The sequence below is a fragment of the Schistocerca americana genome, chromosome 1, assembly GCF_021461395.2.
Source record: "Schistocerca americana isolate TAMUIC-IGC-003095 chromosome 1, iqSchAmer2.1, whole genome shotgun sequence".
In the NCBI taxonomy this organism is placed as follows: Eukaryota; Metazoa; Arthropoda; class Insecta; order Orthoptera; family Acrididae; genus Schistocerca; species Schistocerca americana.
Window position 1 is genome coordinate 1,117,989,685 of NC_060119.1, and position 19,049 is coordinate 1,118,008,733.

A 19,049-nucleotide genomic window follows, 5' to 3' on the forward strand; every position below is an offset into this window, starting at 1 on the left:
TAATGAGCGACATTTATCAAACTAACTTTTTAAATAAGCGGATGCAGTTGTCTTTCAATAAACGCCGAACGCCCCATACGTTTGTCAGTACGTATGAATGATTATCAGGTGTCTTGCAGGGGGCCTTCAGCGTTTATTGACATACGGAAACTACGTCGGGGACAGAACAACTTCTCGAAAATGTTTTGTGTTACGGTATACAAGGAAGCTTGCTGACTCAGGTCACCCAATATCTATTCAGAGCGAGGAAATATTACATGGTGCAGTTTTTACTAAGTGACGAATTTTCTCACGTACGCAAGGTGACAAATTGCAACACTAGTGACTGAACTGTATACTTTCTCCTGTAGCATTGGAAGGAGCTCTTGAAGAGGACTTGCTGAGATAGCAACAAGGGAATAGCACGGGAAACGCTATACAGCCGTCAGGAGAAGATATCCCACAAACGCCATCCTTCTGTACCAAATGTAATCAAACACTAACTCAGGTACAGCTCGTGTGTTTATTGTTATGGTTTTCATATAGAGTTCTCAAAATTTTGATCCTGAGGATTGATACACACTGTGAAGCAAATGCGGATAGCAATACTGTAGGTAGAATTTTTTCTGGACTTAAATCACCAAAGGCCCTTGTTGTATTCCATGTATTAGAGAGCCGTCGGTATCTCCTTGTACACTTCTGATTTTAATTGCAGATGTGTTTATTGTGACGAAAGTGCATGCCATTTTGTGCTTATCGGACGACAGATCCAATGATCTATGCAGAATGGGCGGGACATCAGCTATGTAGGGACAACATGAAGTACCTTATATCCAGTGGTCTGTCTTCCAGTAACTGCTGCAGCGTATCTGTTACGAACTGTAGACACTTGTGGCAATAAATAAAGAATCAATGACGCGATTCTCGAAATGCCGTCATCACTTATGAGTATAACAAGGTCGTTGTTTTAGCACTGCTCTCGGCCAGCGTGGATTTTAAAATACGAATAGTTTTGGGCTCCGTACTGACAAAATTGAATTGTCCATGGTTTGCAAACGAAACTTTATCCGTAAACAAAATCTTCCACAGGAACGCCGCATTGCTTCGCTGTTTTCGTAGGCACCATACGAAGAACTGCAGCCGGCCAGAGTGGTCGAGCGGTTCTAGGCGCTACAGTCTGGAGCCGCGCGACCGCTACGGTCGCAGGTTCGAATCCTGCCTCGGCATGGATGTGTGTGATGTCCTTAGGTTAGTTAGGTTTAAGTAGTTCTAAGTTCTAGGGGACATGTGACCACAGCAGTTGAGTCCCATAGTGCTCAGAGCCATTTGAACTGAGAACTGCAGCGAATTTTGGAACTAATTATCATGAAGTTGTTAGTGGAGCGAAATGTAGTAAGAATGAAATGCGTTGGAAAGTAGTTTTCGCAAAACACTTCATTGGACGATCCCACGCAAACATTTGTGTTCCTTGTAGTGACGTGTGGATTGTGTGTTACCATAACTAAAACGTGAACTGCATGTGCCTTATCAGTTCTTGTCCCCTTCCGCTGGTGTATTTTACTCTTCACACTTCCAGGATCTTGATGTTTTTATAGTATTTGCAAAGATAGATGAGAAGGAGTTGACGCGATCAGGACATCTTTCAGCTATAATCGCATCGCTGCTCAAACAGGTTGCCAATGTTCTCCGTAACGAAAACAGATATCCTCTTTTTGGACTGCAATGTACAAGAATCTGAATAGCTTCGCAAACAAGTGATCTGATGGCTACAACACGAGAGCACGGACTGATAGGTTTCGAGCGCACGGTCACACACACGAAGGGTACCTGAGTTGCGTGTTTGCTTGCTTGCATTTGCGTTCTTAGGGTAGACATTTGCGTGACTTCTTCGCCCGACGGCGGGAAAGTGGTTTGTGGTCCTGTTACTTTGCTACTACAAGCTCAAGTTTCACGTGTTGTATGATTTACATCATCTTTGGTGATTCTTTCCAATGTTAAAGAAAAAAGCGTATAGTTCCATCGTTTTCACGTCAGTGTCTTAATTCAGTAGCTAGAAACGTTGAAAATTACTTGCGTAGGTCAAGAAATTTGCCTCATTGTCCCCTAAAACGTAACGAAAACTGTATATCGTGTATTAAGTCGTTATAGGTTTGACGTGGCCTGTGTTAGCTGCCCCAACCTATAGAATCGTAGTTGCATGATCTGCCGTGGCAGTTTGTTTACAGGCAGAAGAGGTGAACTAGAGCAAGGGGCACGCGCCGCTTTCAACACGAGCTTCTATTAATTGACAGATTGAGAAGCAGCCGGAACTATACGCAAGAGTGGCCTGCTTTGATCTCAGAGATGCAGGAAGTGGCTGTTTCCGGTCTGGAAGCAGACAGCGTCAGTTCCTTGCTTCTCTGGCTGGTTTCAGACAGCGCCGCAACAGTATTCTGTGAGAGCATATTGAACTTAACGTTAGCACTTGATTTCCAGCAGCGGCAGCAGCAGAAGGGGGTATTGGAGACGACGTCCCCAGACAGATCAAGAGCCACAATATTGCTGTCGGTCTGATGACGATTTATTCATCGAAAATTGTCACTGCTGTAGAAGCAGGATCTAGTGGTCAGTAACTAGAGGGAGAGGGGGTGGGGGGTAAGCAGTATCACGGTTCATTACAGTCTTTCCAAAATGTAATTTACCGTCACTACCATTTGTAAGATGCCACAGATGCCTGCGATGATGACAGTAACAATAATATATTTTAATATAATAATTTGTATACATTAGTTAGTAGGCTATATCACTTTAACATAACTTTCGAGAGTTTCCATTTCAGAGAAATACGGCATTTGAGTGCAGAAAAAAATAGTTGGCCTGCAGCTGGTTTACATCAAAATTTCCTCAGTGTGTGGACCCACCATTGGCAGTATTTGACTTAGCATTAAAATTATGAACAAAGGTTGCCAGAATATGACTATTGGAGCATGTAAATGAGGACTCCTGTTCCTCTGAGTCGTTTCAGCGTACGTTCCAGAAGTCTTTATGTAACATTTTTGTTAGTGGGAGGGGGGGCCTTTCTCGTTCTGTGTCACCTTGCCCAATTCTTGTAGTTCATGCGACCTACCTGTGCTCTGGCACACAATGTTGGATATGTTTCCGACGTCTGGTACGGTCAGGATGTGAAGGTGCCCTTCGCCGTGGCTGGCATCTTTCCCACAGGCGGTCACAGGATGCAAGCCCCTCCACGTATGAAGAAACTTGGAACAAGCTTCTACAATTGCTTGCCACTTTCGAGACTCGTAGTCTTTATACTACTTTATTCTCCGAAAGTTAGCAGAGAAACTGGAAATGTGTCCATGTAAAAATACAGGGTGTCCCTGCAGGAATGTTCAGTGTCCAGAGACATGACAAGACTGATCAGTCGAAGCAAAAGTCTTTCAAACATGGGCTGTACAATGCACACCGTAAGGGATATGAGCTTTTGCGCAGGAGAAGAGATGTGTTTCATAGTAGCGAAGGCAAGCAACTGCTCAATAGCTCTTAAGGTATTCATTGTGCAGCCCATGTTTAGAAGACTTCTTTGCTTCGATTGATCAGTCCTGTCATATCCTCCTGTGACAAACTGTATAATCGCTTTTACTACAGTATTTTCAATCTACTCCTGTTTCACAGTTTTCTGTGATAATGACTGAAAATTAAATTAACTTGAATACAAAATATACACCAGGGTACATTTGCGAAACTTACGCGCGGTTGTAGTTTTAAATAAAGTCAGTATTTGGAATATATGTAGAGCAGAGTAGGTGTGGGTATGCAGAGAAAAATCTATAAAAATGAACCGAATGACGTGAAACAATTGTGAATTTATGATTATCCTTGTCTATAGGAGTATCTTTCCATGTGTCCAAAAATGTGTTGTGCATTCGGAATATTTGTCGCTGCTTGTACGACGGGCAGAGACCAGAGACTGTCAGTAGGGTCACATACCCTATAACTTAAACTCAACAAATATTTTCAATTACAGTAAGCACGTTAGGCCATAATAGCAACTGGTCAATCATAATTCAAGGAGACAATGACAAACATGTTTGTCGTTTCGGAAAATATATTCGTTTAGAAAAGTCTGCCTATTCGACGGGCAGATATAATGTAGTGAAATAAAATGCTAGTTGTAATAAGATCATACGAAATAGTTGTCTCTTACTAGTGATGAAAAATTTTAACTTCATAAACTATAGGTATAAAGCTGTTCGTATATGATGGCTTTTGCCTATGATAGTTAAGTCTCTTATGTTAAAATTTCCCACAAATAGTAAGGACAAAATCCGTATGCATTGTCAGAGGCCGATTAAGAAACCTTTGTAACTGTACCTTATTTGTCCCTGTACGATTAGTATGTGTTGAGCAAAATGGATGTTGACTTGAGAAACAATATTATTATGATTTTAACCACGAAATCATGTGCAGGCAACTAAAATCCACTCGGACAAGTGTTACCTAGTAAGATTCCTGGAAGTTTATGCATACGGCTGGGTCCATCACAAAGGCTGAGAAAGCATTGAACAATAGTTGCATCATTGCGTAGAGGCCTCCTGGAGACCACCTACACATAACTCACTGTTCCGTTGGTGTCACCCGATGTATTTAGTATTGTTACAGTCGCCCGCAATTAACACCAGGTCGTCTGCAAACAGAAGTGTGTGGCTTGTACACCCGTATTCACATACCATCGTACGGTTTCTTGCGGGGTACTTCTATCCGTTCCATTCACGGATTCACGATTTTCGCGCCAGTCACTTATCAACTAAAACTCTGAAACTGTCTCAAAGTACGTAAAACGCTGCTACCGATGTCACCTCTCTGCAAACAGTTGCGTCGTCTGCGAACAGCCTTACATAGCTACAGACGTTATCCTTCAGGTCATTTATATGTAGCGTAAATAGGAGCTCCCCTGTTTTACTATTTTCAGTGTTCGCTCTCTTTGTGCTCAGAACGGTTTCCAGCGTAATAACAAAATCTCTCTCTTTCCCTAAAACCCGATGTCTAAGCTCTTGCGTTGAAAGGTTTTCCATCTGCCTCAACGGTGGCAGTTATTCCTTTGATATACAAATTAATGATAATGTATTCTTTTGGTACGCAAACGCCAGGTGAATTTCTAAGCGCCTGTCCGGCAGTTCAAGGTCAACGAAGCTTGCCCTGAGCATACACTCCGAAACGAACTCCGCATATCGTGCGTAGCGCTACCTTGCAATGTGGCTATGTAAGCAACGCCATCGTTCACAAAGCTCTCACCTATAACCAGAGATTTATTTTATTGCTTATTTCACTCTCGTACCAAATAATTAATAATTTAAGATCCGATTTTATTCTACAGTTTAAGTTCAGTGGCCACGGCTGAGCGGGAAGTATTCTTGTAGATATGTTATGCAAAAATGGATCCAATTTTTCGATTACCCCTGCACTGACAGTAGGAAAGGTGGGTGAAGCGGAGCAGCAGTCATCCTATCTTCAGGGCGGTATTAGAGATCACGGTTAGTGCTCGAATACCTCTACATTAACATACAGGGCGTTGAAAAAATTCAGTGTCTGAACTATCAGGGATGATGACGGAGACAAACACAAGTATTCGTAAAGCAACCCTTTGTTTCTTCAGCAAAGTCAGTGTTTGAGCCGCAGACCCATTCTTAAAGAGTAACAGCACGTCTTCCTCGGCGGTAGGTGTCCACGATCGCCCTGCATTGAGACTGCGTACCATTAGTGCGCCGGTATTGCGCAATCTAACATGGATTGCAGTAAATGTGCGATAATGCGGTCGTTTTCGTGCAGGGTAACTTTCGCGGTGCATGTCTCGCAGTTCCCTCCATCCACTGCGCTCCATGTTACGTGCTACGATAGTAGAGCAACACTGCAAAGTTATATGTCGTTTACTGGCCCATTGCAAACGTCAGGACCTCAAATCAACTTCAGTGTAACGCCGTTTTACTTCATCTCTCCCCCCCCCCCCCCCCCGCGGTAATTACGTATGCTTCGCTCACTCACTATACATTCCGACTCCTAGTTGCTCTCCGAAATACGTATGTTAGCTCCGTCGTAATGTCAGGCTGAGGAATGAATTTTTGAACACCCTGTACAAATCAGAGATGGGATCGCATCCGTTTTATGTGGACTGATGATAGCATGTGCAGTGTAATCGACCATCCAAGCTGCCGTTGGAAGTGGTGTGTGATGTCTGGCTCTATGATGTTATTACAATGAAGGTATCGACGGTAATTGCATTTTTATTCTGGGCGTGTCCCTAGCAGAGCACGATGCTCTGCAAACCCTACGTCGTGCCGGCGGTTTTAAAATGGCGAGGGGAACGCATAACGTATGCCAATAGTTTGGCTCGCTTTAATATCGTAGGGGTCGATTGTACACCAGCAGTTTAAAGCCCATGAATATACTAAAGAACTGACTCTCTCAAGACCATTATAATGCAGTAGGCAGGTTAGCTAAATAATTTATAAATAAATCAGCTAAATAAATCACGTGGGATTAATAACGTTGTCCAAATAGGATACTTGTCATTTAAATCAAATATTTATTGATAATTATTCACACATTTGCGAATGTTAACTTCATAATATTGCATATTCAAATGAAAACAAAGGTAAATAATAATTTGGTGCAGCAGAGCATCGTAAATGGAACACATGCGTGCGAAGTTCATTTAACCGTCCCTCAACCACTAAATGCAAAAGCAACACTCAGTCTGAGCTCACATTTTCTCACTATTAATCTAGTAAAACTAATCACTGCGAAAACAAACATATTCATCACACGTAAGTCTCGATATTAACTGCAGCAATATAGTTAAAGTTCCCAGTAGCTTAAAGCCCAATAGATGAAGTGAAACTTCGTATGGGCGATCATGTTCAGTTACCGAAGCGAAAAGTATGAACCTACGCTCAGCAGACTTATTCTAAGTCTAACGATCGGCATTCGAGCAAAGTGTTTAACTAACTCGGCTGCTTCGCCACCGAGATTATCTCGACTGCCACTAAGCAATCTTACAGATGCAGCCTCCAACGACGAAAGACAACCAACCAAAGACTTTCCCTTAAATACTTCGTGACGTAACACACTACTAAATGCATGTTAAGTATTGGAACAATGACTACCACTCAAAGGTAACGCTATTTACACATTTATCCATTATGTTAGAATAACCCAACAATTCGTTGTTTTTGCGAGGTCCCATTACAGAATAACAATACGTTATTAGCAAAATTCATAAATACACTTACATCCGGTTTTAGAGTGTGAAAGAATTACCTAAAAATTGCCCGCCCGGTTAGCCCTGCAGACCAACGCACTACTTTCCGGGGGGAAGGCGTGACGGCCCCCGGCAGAAATCCGCCCGTCGGATTAGTGTCGAGGTCCGGTGTGCCTGCCAGTATGGGTGGTTTTTAAGGGGTTTTCTATCTGCCTTTGCGAATGCCTCAGTTACACTATGTCGGCGATTGCTGCACAAACACTATCTCCACGTAGGCGTACACCATAATTTTTCTTCCGCGCAAACATTTGGGGATACACTCGTCTGATGTGAGACGAGACGTTCCCCGGGGGTAGGAGAGGGGGGGGGGGGGGTGGCCACCGGGGGGCCGAATCGCACATTAACCCTGGGTTCGGTGTGGGGCGGCGGTGGGGTGGGTGGACTGCTGTAGCCTGTTGTAGCCTGTTATGAAGCACTGGGGACGAAGCCTCTCCGTCGGTTCTAGGTCCCCAGTTCAACACAATAAAATATCTAAAAATTACAGAAACCTCTAGCCAGTTTGAAGAAAGAGCTTCCTTCCGCCGTCTAGTACCTGTCCTTTATTCTTTTGTTTTTACTTTTCTTTTATTCGCACTTCCGTAGCGGATTCACGTAACTCTTATTAATGGCTATTGACGTAGATAATTATTTAAAATATGTCTAACAGCTAACCATGGATAATCGTAACCTGGAGCGATGAGATGAACTAGTGACTCATGCTGCCTTCATCCTATGTGTGGGTTGTAGCGGATTTATGGGTGTGACACATTGTATATTTGGCTTTTATAAAAATGTCTAACTTTTGGCGTACGTGCAGGGTCTGAAATGTGGCCGATTGTGGTGTTTGCTGAGATTTCATTTGATTCTTTCTGTGGTGTAATCGCTCCAACTGTTTGTCATTAATATCTATAGTGAAATATTCATAAGTCAAAACACTTGTAACTTTGAGGAATATTTGATGCTTTTTTATTTTGTTTGTCTCTGATGCATGAACATGGAAACCATTATTGCAACCGTTACGGGTATCGGACTCACTCGCCCATTCTCAAACCATACACCTTGTTAGTAACCGGAACCTGTTGCACAATATGGCTCCAAAAGGAACAAGCTGCTTCATATAAGAAAGTCAAACATTGAGAAACAAGTACGTTTGTAACCTCCCCCTCACTTATCGACCTTAATGACAGTGAAAAATTAAACCGCGTGTACCTAATGGAAATTTGGGAAAAGCAATCGTCACCGAAGTTAATCTGTCGGTAAAGAAGGGGAAAGGGTTACATCTAAATGAAAGGAAAAATGCAAATGAAACTGGTGGAAATTAATTTTGAAAAGGGTAAAGTTAATAAAGAAAGTAAATGTGCGGCCGTTACGTCAACAATTAACTAGCGGTAATTAGATATTTGAGATTTGGGGGAAATTACGGTCGCCAGTCCTATGGACAATTACTATAGTAACTGAAAAAGAAAGGTTATTACACATATAATTAGCACTAGAAGCGCGGCAACTGAAGGTTGACACGTGTAGTGTGAAAACTGAAAGTTTGTCAGAAGTAATAAATTTCGCTACACTCTGACTTAATTTAGCAAAAGAATTAATAAATCCGGAAAATCGAAAGTTAATTTAGCGACTGAAGTTAATAGTGAGCTTTCTTTCTGAAGCACATCGAAATCCAGTAAAATACGGTTAGTCTTGGACTACCTCAACAATCATTTCAAAAGCTACTTGAATCTACGCAATTTAGAAATAAGAGATTTAACTTTGAACTTGAATTAAATGATTCTGAACAATTAACAATAGTAAAATTTAGTACGTACCAAGCTGAGCTGGAGTCACAGGTAAACTAAAATAAGCAAACAAAACTCGCACTCTCAATTTGTGCTTGTGTAATCTAAATATTGTAGCCAGCTATGAATACCTTAACTGAACTTTGAAATTAAAGCAGTGAAATCGAATGCTTTTACTTTAATGCTGGCGTTTGAATTTCAACGACACTCGAGTTCATTCCGGAAAAGGAAGGGACCCTGCTTGGTAATGCAATTGGGACAATGAGCAACAAATGTTCATGCTAAGTTGCTGTAATTATAGTTACGAAAATGGAACAGTTTGAAAAGCTGAGGTCTGCCATACAGTTCTAAAACTTTACGTGCTTCCAGTCTTCCTTGTTGGTTGATTGAAGGTTTGAAGCCGTCGATCGAGGAGGTGGCGACAGTCACTCATTGTCGGCCGTCGCTGTTGCAGAAGCTGGATGTTGGCGCGCCTTCTTCTCGACAAAGTCACCAGGCGAAACGGGCTCTTGATGTGCGCCAGCTAATGCTTTCCGTCCGCGACACCGTGCCAGAAACTATCATAGCAAGTCGAGCGCAATTACATGCTGCCCAACCCCGAAAGCGCGGTAACTCGCGGGAGCGTCACACAACACACCTGCTCCACTGCACCACCCCATCCAGACTCTTTCTGCCCTGTCCGCGCTCCACGCGACAGAGTTAACACTACCAAAGATCCTAAACACTTTGGTTCTCCACACGACCTATCGATGTATTCGTTCGATAGCATAGTTTTCCCTAGGCCAGACCCAGCGTATAAGTACAAATAATATTCACAAAACAAACCAATATATATATATATATATATATATATATATATATATATATATATATATATATATATATATATATATATATATATATATATATATAGTAAAACAATTACAATATATAGAGAGACAGAAATGTCATATATTCAGGTAACAAAATAAGGAAAAAAAATTATAGTACAATAGATGGAAATACGAGGATATGCATTTCCGGCGTTACACGTTCATTGATATGACAGCTTGTATGTCTACTATTCCACCTGAGCGACCCAATAAGTTCAGTTGAAACAGTGTAGGCTGTCATATCGATGACCGGATTTGTTTCTCACTGTTTGACTTACTTATAAATGAAGCAGCTTGTGCCTTTTGGGATCCTATTGTGTAACAAGTTCCAGTTACTAACCAGGTGTAGGGCTTGAGAATGGGCGAATCAGCCCGAAACCGGCAACCACTGCAGCAATAAACTGTATATTTGTGTAACTGAGACGGACAAAAAAATTATCAAATTTTTCTCAATGTTACACAGTTGTGGACCTACAATTCCGGAGCAGCGTGCCTCGGATCAGCAAGTTGTAACATTCTTAATACTTATGACATCACCATTGTCAAAGTTGCAATGAGTTCTTTCATGGCCGCGACTTTTATGTTGTATTTGGTTCTGTGGTGTCATGTCTACGACGTAGTTTCCCTCAAAAGGGAAATATATTTCGTTGACTATAGTTGACGTAGTGTTGTCCAACCGCCTCAACCATACTTGCGTAGGTCCGCCGAGCGAAACCCCGTGTTACTGCTGTCCTGGGACTAGTCGTGCCCAGCCTCTGCTCTACTTGGCCAACTTTCGCTCTACGAGCTGAATATTCGTAATATCACAACGTCACACCGAGTGGATCGAGGCCTACGAGAAAGACAGGTCGCGGCACATACGTCACGAAGGTAGGCCTGCGCTCGCTCGCTCAACTCAGCAGACAAACTACGTTTCTATACCTGTTAAATCGTAACTAGGTGTGTACGTACAAACGAGAACTGCATCTTCTACTGGAATCTGCTATTGTGGAGTACTACTGTTATTAGTCCTACAATGATCTGAAGTCCATAGGACTACGTATAATGTGTTACGGCTGTTCTGGGGCACAATAAAATTAAAATCGTGCCAAAATGATTATCGGTTGCATATGGCACCACTTCTTGTATGAAATGAGGACTGTTAAGCAGAAGAGACTACATGCTGTAAACTAGCCGTTATACCATTTATATCGAGTATTAATCTTAAATTAAATTTTATTGTAGTACTGTTAATCAGCAAGACTTCGTAATAGCAGATTCCAGTAGAAGATGCAATTCTCGTTAGTACGTTTACGCCCAGCTGCGAGTTAACAGGTATAAAAACGCATTTTGTCTGCTGAGCTGAGCGAACGACCGTGTTCAGGCCTATCTTCGTGGTGTACGTGCCGCGGCCTGTCTTTCTCGTGGGCTTCGGAGTGGATTACATATGGTTGATGCGGGAAAGCTTGTCATTAGTTGATATGATTTTATTTGTTAATTTGTACCAGTTGCCTTTTTCTTCTGCTGACGGAAGTGAGCAGAAGTTTTGTTGCACATCGTCTGTTACTAGTGTGGAAGTAGCCTGCTTTTCACTTAATTGCGTTCTGTAACGATGCTGTAAAATTTCGTTGCATTTTTGCAGTGTTGATCTAGGCACTCCGTTAGCATATAGATTTTTATTTATAAAGCTCAAATACAACCAAGAGCATATGTAGAGCACGAGTTGAATGACGACTGTGAATACAAAGGGAACAATTCACACAAGCGGACTTTCGCACTGCGAAAGTAGGTGTAGTACAGTATGGAGGAGGTGGAACGAATAAATACACTGGAAACATTCGGAATAAAAGTAGACAACTAACTCGATGGAAGGTAAGAGGATAATAGCGAGACCGTGCAGTTAATTTACTGCGGTAATGGGTAGCGAATAGGAGTTGCCAGCGCAGCGAGCCTCACAGTGGGGAGGAAAGCGGGAAACAAAATTCACAAGCGAGCACTCTATTTTAGGAGTGTCGCTGCGTTCCAACCAATTGTTCAGTGACCAAAGCAGCTTTGTACTTCATAACAGGACGGGATGGTCGACCGAAATTGTAGTATATATTTCTGTATGATCATGTGGTGACTTAATCTCGTCATGAATGAACTTTGATGTGTTAGTTAATAATAATTAATTCCACGTGTGGAATTATGAGGTAAAAAATTAATTAAATTTACTGTACATTTCAAAATCAGTGAAGCTGTACTTCTATACTCGCCCTGTACCTTTCCCCATGCATACAAAAAGCAGAATCAAAAAAATTGAATGAACGTCATTTTCTGACATTAAATATAGCTTACACAAGTATATATTACAAGTGTTCTTGCATAATAAGTAAGCATGCACCCAGAAGTACAGTGACTCAACTGGTGTAATACTGTAAACAAACCAGCCCCAAATAGATGTACGCCAATGTCAGATTTCAGTGCAGTGCTTGCTGCGGTTCTTGACCAATCAGAAGCAAGCACATTTACGACCAGAATGAAAAATACTTCTATCATATCATAAAAAGGCGAATACATCCTGGGCAGAGTTATGGATGTAAACGAAGGTACTAGCTTTTCGATTTATCTGGCACTTTGAAAGACATTCTAATCAAAATATCTTGACATATTCAGGCGTTTTTACTTGTTTGTAATAGTACCCACGTCATGTAATACAATGCCTTGTGTCAAGTGAAGTAGCATGATACATGATGTCATTTCGTACAACATGCTACATGTCGTGCTGTATGACACAACGTATCATTAAGCTACGGGATGCGTGCACCCCCACTCTAGGATACTTACTATTGTAAAGAAGCACATAAATTTGTGTCTTCGTTCTTACATCCCTCACCATAGGTGTAACAGGGGCTGGGTTCGGCGGAAAAACATCAATACCTCATCTCTCCCAAAAATGTAAAAAAATCGTTTTAGCATCCCCCCAGGAACAAATCCATCCCTAGAAATGTTACCTCACCCAGAAAAACGGGTTTAGCTGTTACATGTCTGCTCTTCAGCCATATGATATTACATGTTGTTTACCGTGGCTGGCGACTATTCTGGATCTTGGGGACAGGATCAGGGACTTCAGTCTATAAATTGCAAGATGAAGGTGTGTAAACGCTATGCATAAGACAGTTGTTGCACTGCAGAAGAAGGTTTAACTCGTAAAAAAGGCCAATATGTCAAGACATTTTGATTTAAATATCTCTGAAGCTGCGAGATATGCCGAAAAAGCTAGCTCCCTTCTTTTACATCCCTAGTTCTGTCCACTACATACTCGATTTTTGTTTGCTGTGATAGCAGCGTTTTTCGTTCTGGTTTCCAACTTCTACTCTACCATAGTTTTGACATCAGACCGCAATAGCTTGGCAACCAATCTAGATTTTTATTGACAAGCGCGTAGACTGGACTGGTCTGGTATGGGTTTGTTCATTGTCTTTCGAACCATGTTGATTATATAATGGCAACGAATAAAGCTTTCTCAAAACAGGACGACCATTGATTACATAATTTGTGAACCTTCTGGCAAAATTTGAACCGATTTGCACAAGTCTGGAATATAGAAGTGGCGCCTGTAAAAAAAAAACTGGTAAAAATCGTGTTTTTGCACGTCAGATTCAAATGAAGCTAGATCTTTGATGGAGAGTTACGGTAAGTTTTACGGTAAGAATGCATTTGTTATTTATTTGGTACACTTTATACGGTTTCGGCGCATTAAATTCTCTTAAGAACAAATGTTACGTGCTACATTTAGGTAGACTTTGAACCATCGTATCTCGACGACGGATAAAGATTATTGAAGAGTGAAAAAAATTTTTGACTATCCGTCTATCTTCTTCATACAATGTTTGAAGCAATTCGTACACGTTTAAAGTATAGAAGTCGCGCGCTTCAAAAACCTCCCGGAAAGGCGTGGTTTTTGTTTTGCACGTAAAATTGGCGCCATTAGCCGAGCATTAATTTCAAAGCAATTACAATCTTTTGAAAAAGAATTGCTCGATTCCACATTTTCCCTTGGTGCCAGCTCCAGTTCGGCGTTCAACCTTTTCTTAACATACTGTAACATAGCTACAGTAAGACAGAGGTTAGAGTGGCTATATAAATGACCGCTGGTCAGGGGTAAACCAAAAACTTTTCACCGCATGTTCGTAGCTCAAATATGTTAAGAGCACAAAGACCTCCCCCTCAAACCGCTATTCGCCGCGCGGCCTTTCCGTACACCGTACGTTGGGGAATGATCTGTCTGTTTCACTATTTAAATTATGTATTACACAAGAAATAAAAATCTGCGGAACATAGCAAATGTTCTGAACGAATCGGGGCATTTATGAGAACTATATTGCAAATTAACAGGAAAACTGTAGGGAGGAATGTAAATATTACATTTACATGTTAGTACTTTTACGCCAATTCGCGGCGATATAGTCGATGTAAGGCAGTATTAGAAATGAAACAACATTTTATCTTAAAATACCACACAGTGCGCAACAAATGAGTGTGTAATCCTATTTGCCTGATGTTTCAAAAATAACCGTTTTGGCTGCATCTCACGTTGTTACAGGATAGTGGGCCTATGATGAGAAGCAAGCTGACGATTATGTGTTGAAAAAGTCTTCTGATCCATTATAAATCTGTTGCAGATAATATTACGACCTCGGTAATGTTGTAGCTGTAGTTTGATGTCGTGCGGCTACAATTCTAGAGTATGCAAAATTTGGAACACGCGAAACTGGCGTATTTATGGAATATGTTTGTCTATACAACGTGCTGCTCTGTGCCACCCACGTGATAGTTTCTGTTCATTGAGCACCATTACAGTTCAAGGCTTATTCACAACACAGTTCTCGTAACATTCAAATCTGATATCGTGCACACACAATGTTTCTCCAGCGACCTACCGATCTGCATCGGTGGCACACGCGAGAACTGTCTTAGTTTACCCAGAAATACGAAGGTTGTCCAGGAAGTAATTTCCGATCGGTCGCGAAATGGAAACCACAGTGAAAACCAGAAACGTTTTATTTGTGACAGTTAGGTACACCTTCCACCTCTCTACATAGTCGCCACTCCAACCTCGAGTTTTGTCGTAGTGTTGTCAACTTTCCAGTATCCTCGTCATAGAAAGCAGCCGCCTGTACTTACGGCCAGTTACCTGCACTGGTCTACAGCTCGGTGTCTGTGGAAAAGTTTTATCTTCATAGCCAGCGGTTCTTGTGAGCAGAGATGAGACTCAGGGGGAGCCAATTACCGACTGTATTGTGAGTGATCAAACATTTCTCATCGGAGCGTCTTCATTGCCCCTGCAGTGTGCGGCCGAGAATTTTGCATGAAGAAGGAACTACTCGACGGTTGTGTTATGTGGGCTGCATAACATAGGCGAAATCTCTAACCAGGCTCTCATACTTGGCGGGAGACGCTATTCCCTACGCATCTTTACGTGCTCTTTGTTCACGCAAAACTGGAAAGAGCGACGCGAAACAATCGACGGGCATACTAGAGGCACTGCCCAACATAACTATGCAAAGCTTTACCGGATTTTCCCAGTGGTTTCCATTTCGTGACCGATCGGAACTTACTCTCTGGACAGTCATCGTAAAAGCACTGCTCGCAGTTCTGTAGCAGTAACTGCCTGTCTGCAGTTCGCATTTATACTGTTCGTATATTAATTTAAATGGTTTCAACGGGTTTCTTACACACAAAAGCCAACCCACCAGATACCCTGTCACGTCAACGACCATCGTGTTCACGTCACCAACTCTGCCAACTCAATTCGTGAGATTAGGTAGTCAAAAATATGCTCTTACAGCAAAGATACATTTCAAATATTTGTGTTCAAATAGGTTTTCTTGCAATATTTGAATTGAAAGACATTTATTACTCAATATAATGAATAAAATAAAATAGCAGAGAGAGAGTTAGATATGCTCCCGAGAGCTACGCCTTGACGATTAGGTCAACGGCCACCCCGCGGTGGATACATCGGTTCCTGTCTGATCACCAGAGTTAAGCATCGTCGGGCGTGGCCAGTATTTGGATGGGTGACGGCAGAAAAAGACAGGAGGGGTGGTGGCGGCATAATGTCCCCGACCACCACTTTCTGCGCCAATGTCCTGGATTAAATTTCAGGCCTCTCTCCAGTGTCTCTTGAAGTGAGGGCACCAGACACTGTTGGTGGTATCCATCCGTTGGATGACGGTGTTAACATCGGCTGTTTCCTTGGCGCTTTTGGAGAGGAGCAAGCTACATGCCGTAACCGGGTTTCACTCTCTCCCTTCCATCATCATCATCATCATCATCATCATACACATACATGGCACTACACTACCCACACACACTCATTACGGTCACCTTGTCAGTTACTCTGAAACACACGGCGCTTATTCTTCGCGAAGGAAATGTGCCTTCGGGTCTACCAGCCAATCACGCCACACCACATTACATTACTTATCTTCACTATGGGCCCCGTTCTGTCATAGTTTTTTGCAGCACACAGTCTCTGAGCCCGTTCGGACGAATGTTCGGAAAAGCAATTCCCATTTGGCTTTTTAGTTGGGCGGGGCTTGTTTTTCTTTATGAGGCTGGCCCAATAGACGGTAGCGCCTTGGGGACCAGACCTTTGGGGTTTAAGTGAAACATTCGATACTCCAATCTACTTTTACGGTTCACCAAAAATAGTGGACCTGAACTACTCATCGAAATTCAACAGGTGTAACATACGTACCATAAAAAGAATTACAGTTACTCCCATGATATTTTGGTTTTGACAGCTCACAACCTGCGTAACCTAGACCTCGGGTTATCGCCACAACGTACATTTAAAAAAAATAGACGCACGTATGACGTCAGACATCATTCCGTTCCGGGACAAAGACCACGTCCGGTATCAGTAGGTTACACTGAACCACCTCGACTAATAACAATACAAGAGCCGGCGTCTGGCGGTGTTTCTGCGAGACGCGTGGGATTAGTGCTTTCGCTTTGTCTACCAGCCCAAGTAAGGTGGTTTTCCTGATCCTGTATAAAATGAGTTATAGACGAGACTCTCAGCGTGTACTGTTTGTTGTGATCCTCACCTTCTAGGTTCGTTTAAGGCTTCGAGACATTCTGGTAACAACAGATCTATTGCCAGTAACATCAGGTCGAAAATAATCGCCAGGTCATCATTATTTGGATGTATGATGTGGTTTTCATATAACGTTCTTGTACCCCTGTATTCTTGTTGTGTGTAGAGTCGAAGAAGTTGAAGAAGCGTCATTATTATTATTATTATTATTATTATTATTGTATCCAGGACGGTAAAGGATAGCTGAGCTGCACTTTCAGATGAGGAATCTGGGGTCTTTTTCTTATTTCTTTCTTCTCAACTGCCGCGGCTGATCTTAGCCAAACATCGGTGGGCGCTGTTCCTAGAAGATGGTAGATTTCTTGACTAGATTTGGACATGGACAATTTGTTGTCAAGCGGCTTGTCTAACTGCGAGCTGTATCTACTTGTGTGGTGTGTGCAGAGTTCTACCAAATTGGTACTGGGTATTTTTTCTGCCGTGGTGAAATGTAGAACTCGAGTAGACGTACGTGAGATATTCAACTCTCCAACCACCCCCTTCACCAACAGCTGTTGATAAAATTAAGATTTCGTGTCTCTTTATTTCGGCGGCAGTACTTCAGCTTCGTATTGTCTTGCAGGGTGTACAGGCTACTTGCGATATGCTATAGGTGAATAAATGGATGAACGTAATTGAACAGAAGATTTCTGTATTGTTCGCCTGTGAGAGACATCAGACATACCAGAAACCCCTTCTCCGTCCTTGTAAATAACCTTCCTCCTCCAGTCCCACTCAATCTCCACATACGAAAATACCTTCACCATTTGCGTGAGTGGTGCCGTGGTAACAAGTAGGATGCATCGCCTGATGTGTTTTTCGACCAGCTCGTAATCAACCATCTGCCGTGTCTCGACGTACACAAAGAGGCATCAGACGACGTGACCTGTCACCTACTTCGCGCTTCTTAATGTGTCCATGCTAATCTCTGAATCATCGCACTAAAATCTCTGCACGTAATAGAGGGGATGGAAGATCAGGATTTAACGTTCCTTCGACGACGCGGTCATTAGATATGGAGGATAGGCTTGAGGAGTATGGAAGGAATTTGACAGACCTAGATCTGGATTGACAGACGGATATTTGAACCGCGGTCATCACGAATGGTTCCCGTCAGGTCACCGAAGTCAAGAGATGTCGGGCTTGGCTAGCACTTGGATGGGTCACCGTCCGGGTCTGCCGAATGCTGTTGGTAAGAGGCGTGCACTCAGCGTTTTGAGGCCAAATGAGGAGCTACTTGATTGAGGAATAGCGGCACCGATCACGAAAACTGACAACGGCCACGAGAGTGGTCTGCTGACCACATTCTCCCCCCCCCCCCTCCCCCCCCTCTCCACCCCCCCCCTCCGTATCCGCATCCAGCAACTCCTAAGGGCTGAGGATGTCATGGCGCCGGTCGGTGCCGTTGGTCCTCAAGGCCTGTTCGGACGACGTTTTTTGTTTGTTTGTCATCCCGAATGAAAGTCCTGTGCCGGCTCTCTAAATCTACTCGTAGTAAGACAGTTAATACTCGGTTTTATTATAAAACATGAAATTTGTTAGTTACATTCAAGGTGAATTGTGATGTTTTCGCCCGCATCTCGTGGTCGTGCGGTAGCGTTCTCGCTTCCCACGCCCGGGTTCCCGGGTTCGATTCCCGGCGGGGTCAGGGATTTTCTCTGCCTCGTGATGGCTGGGTGTTGTGTGCTGTCCTTAGGTTAGTTAGGTTTAAGTAGTTCTAAGTTCTAGGGGACTGATGACCATAGATGTTAAGTCCCATAGTGCTCAGAGCCATTTTTGTGATGTTTTCTCTGTATTTGTCACTTTTTTTATGACAACGTTCACGGAACACTTTGAGCGTCTTCCACAATATCTATTAAGGAAACGCGTAAATACCTCGTAGATTTGTTTTAAACCGATCAGAACAACAACCTAGTGGTAAATGCCTCTACTAGTTCTGGTTTTGCAAATTGGAGCAGTTTCAACAATTTTTATAGACCCCAATGGTCGTATTGTAAAATCCTATAAAAGAGCAAATCCACAGATTGCTAGGC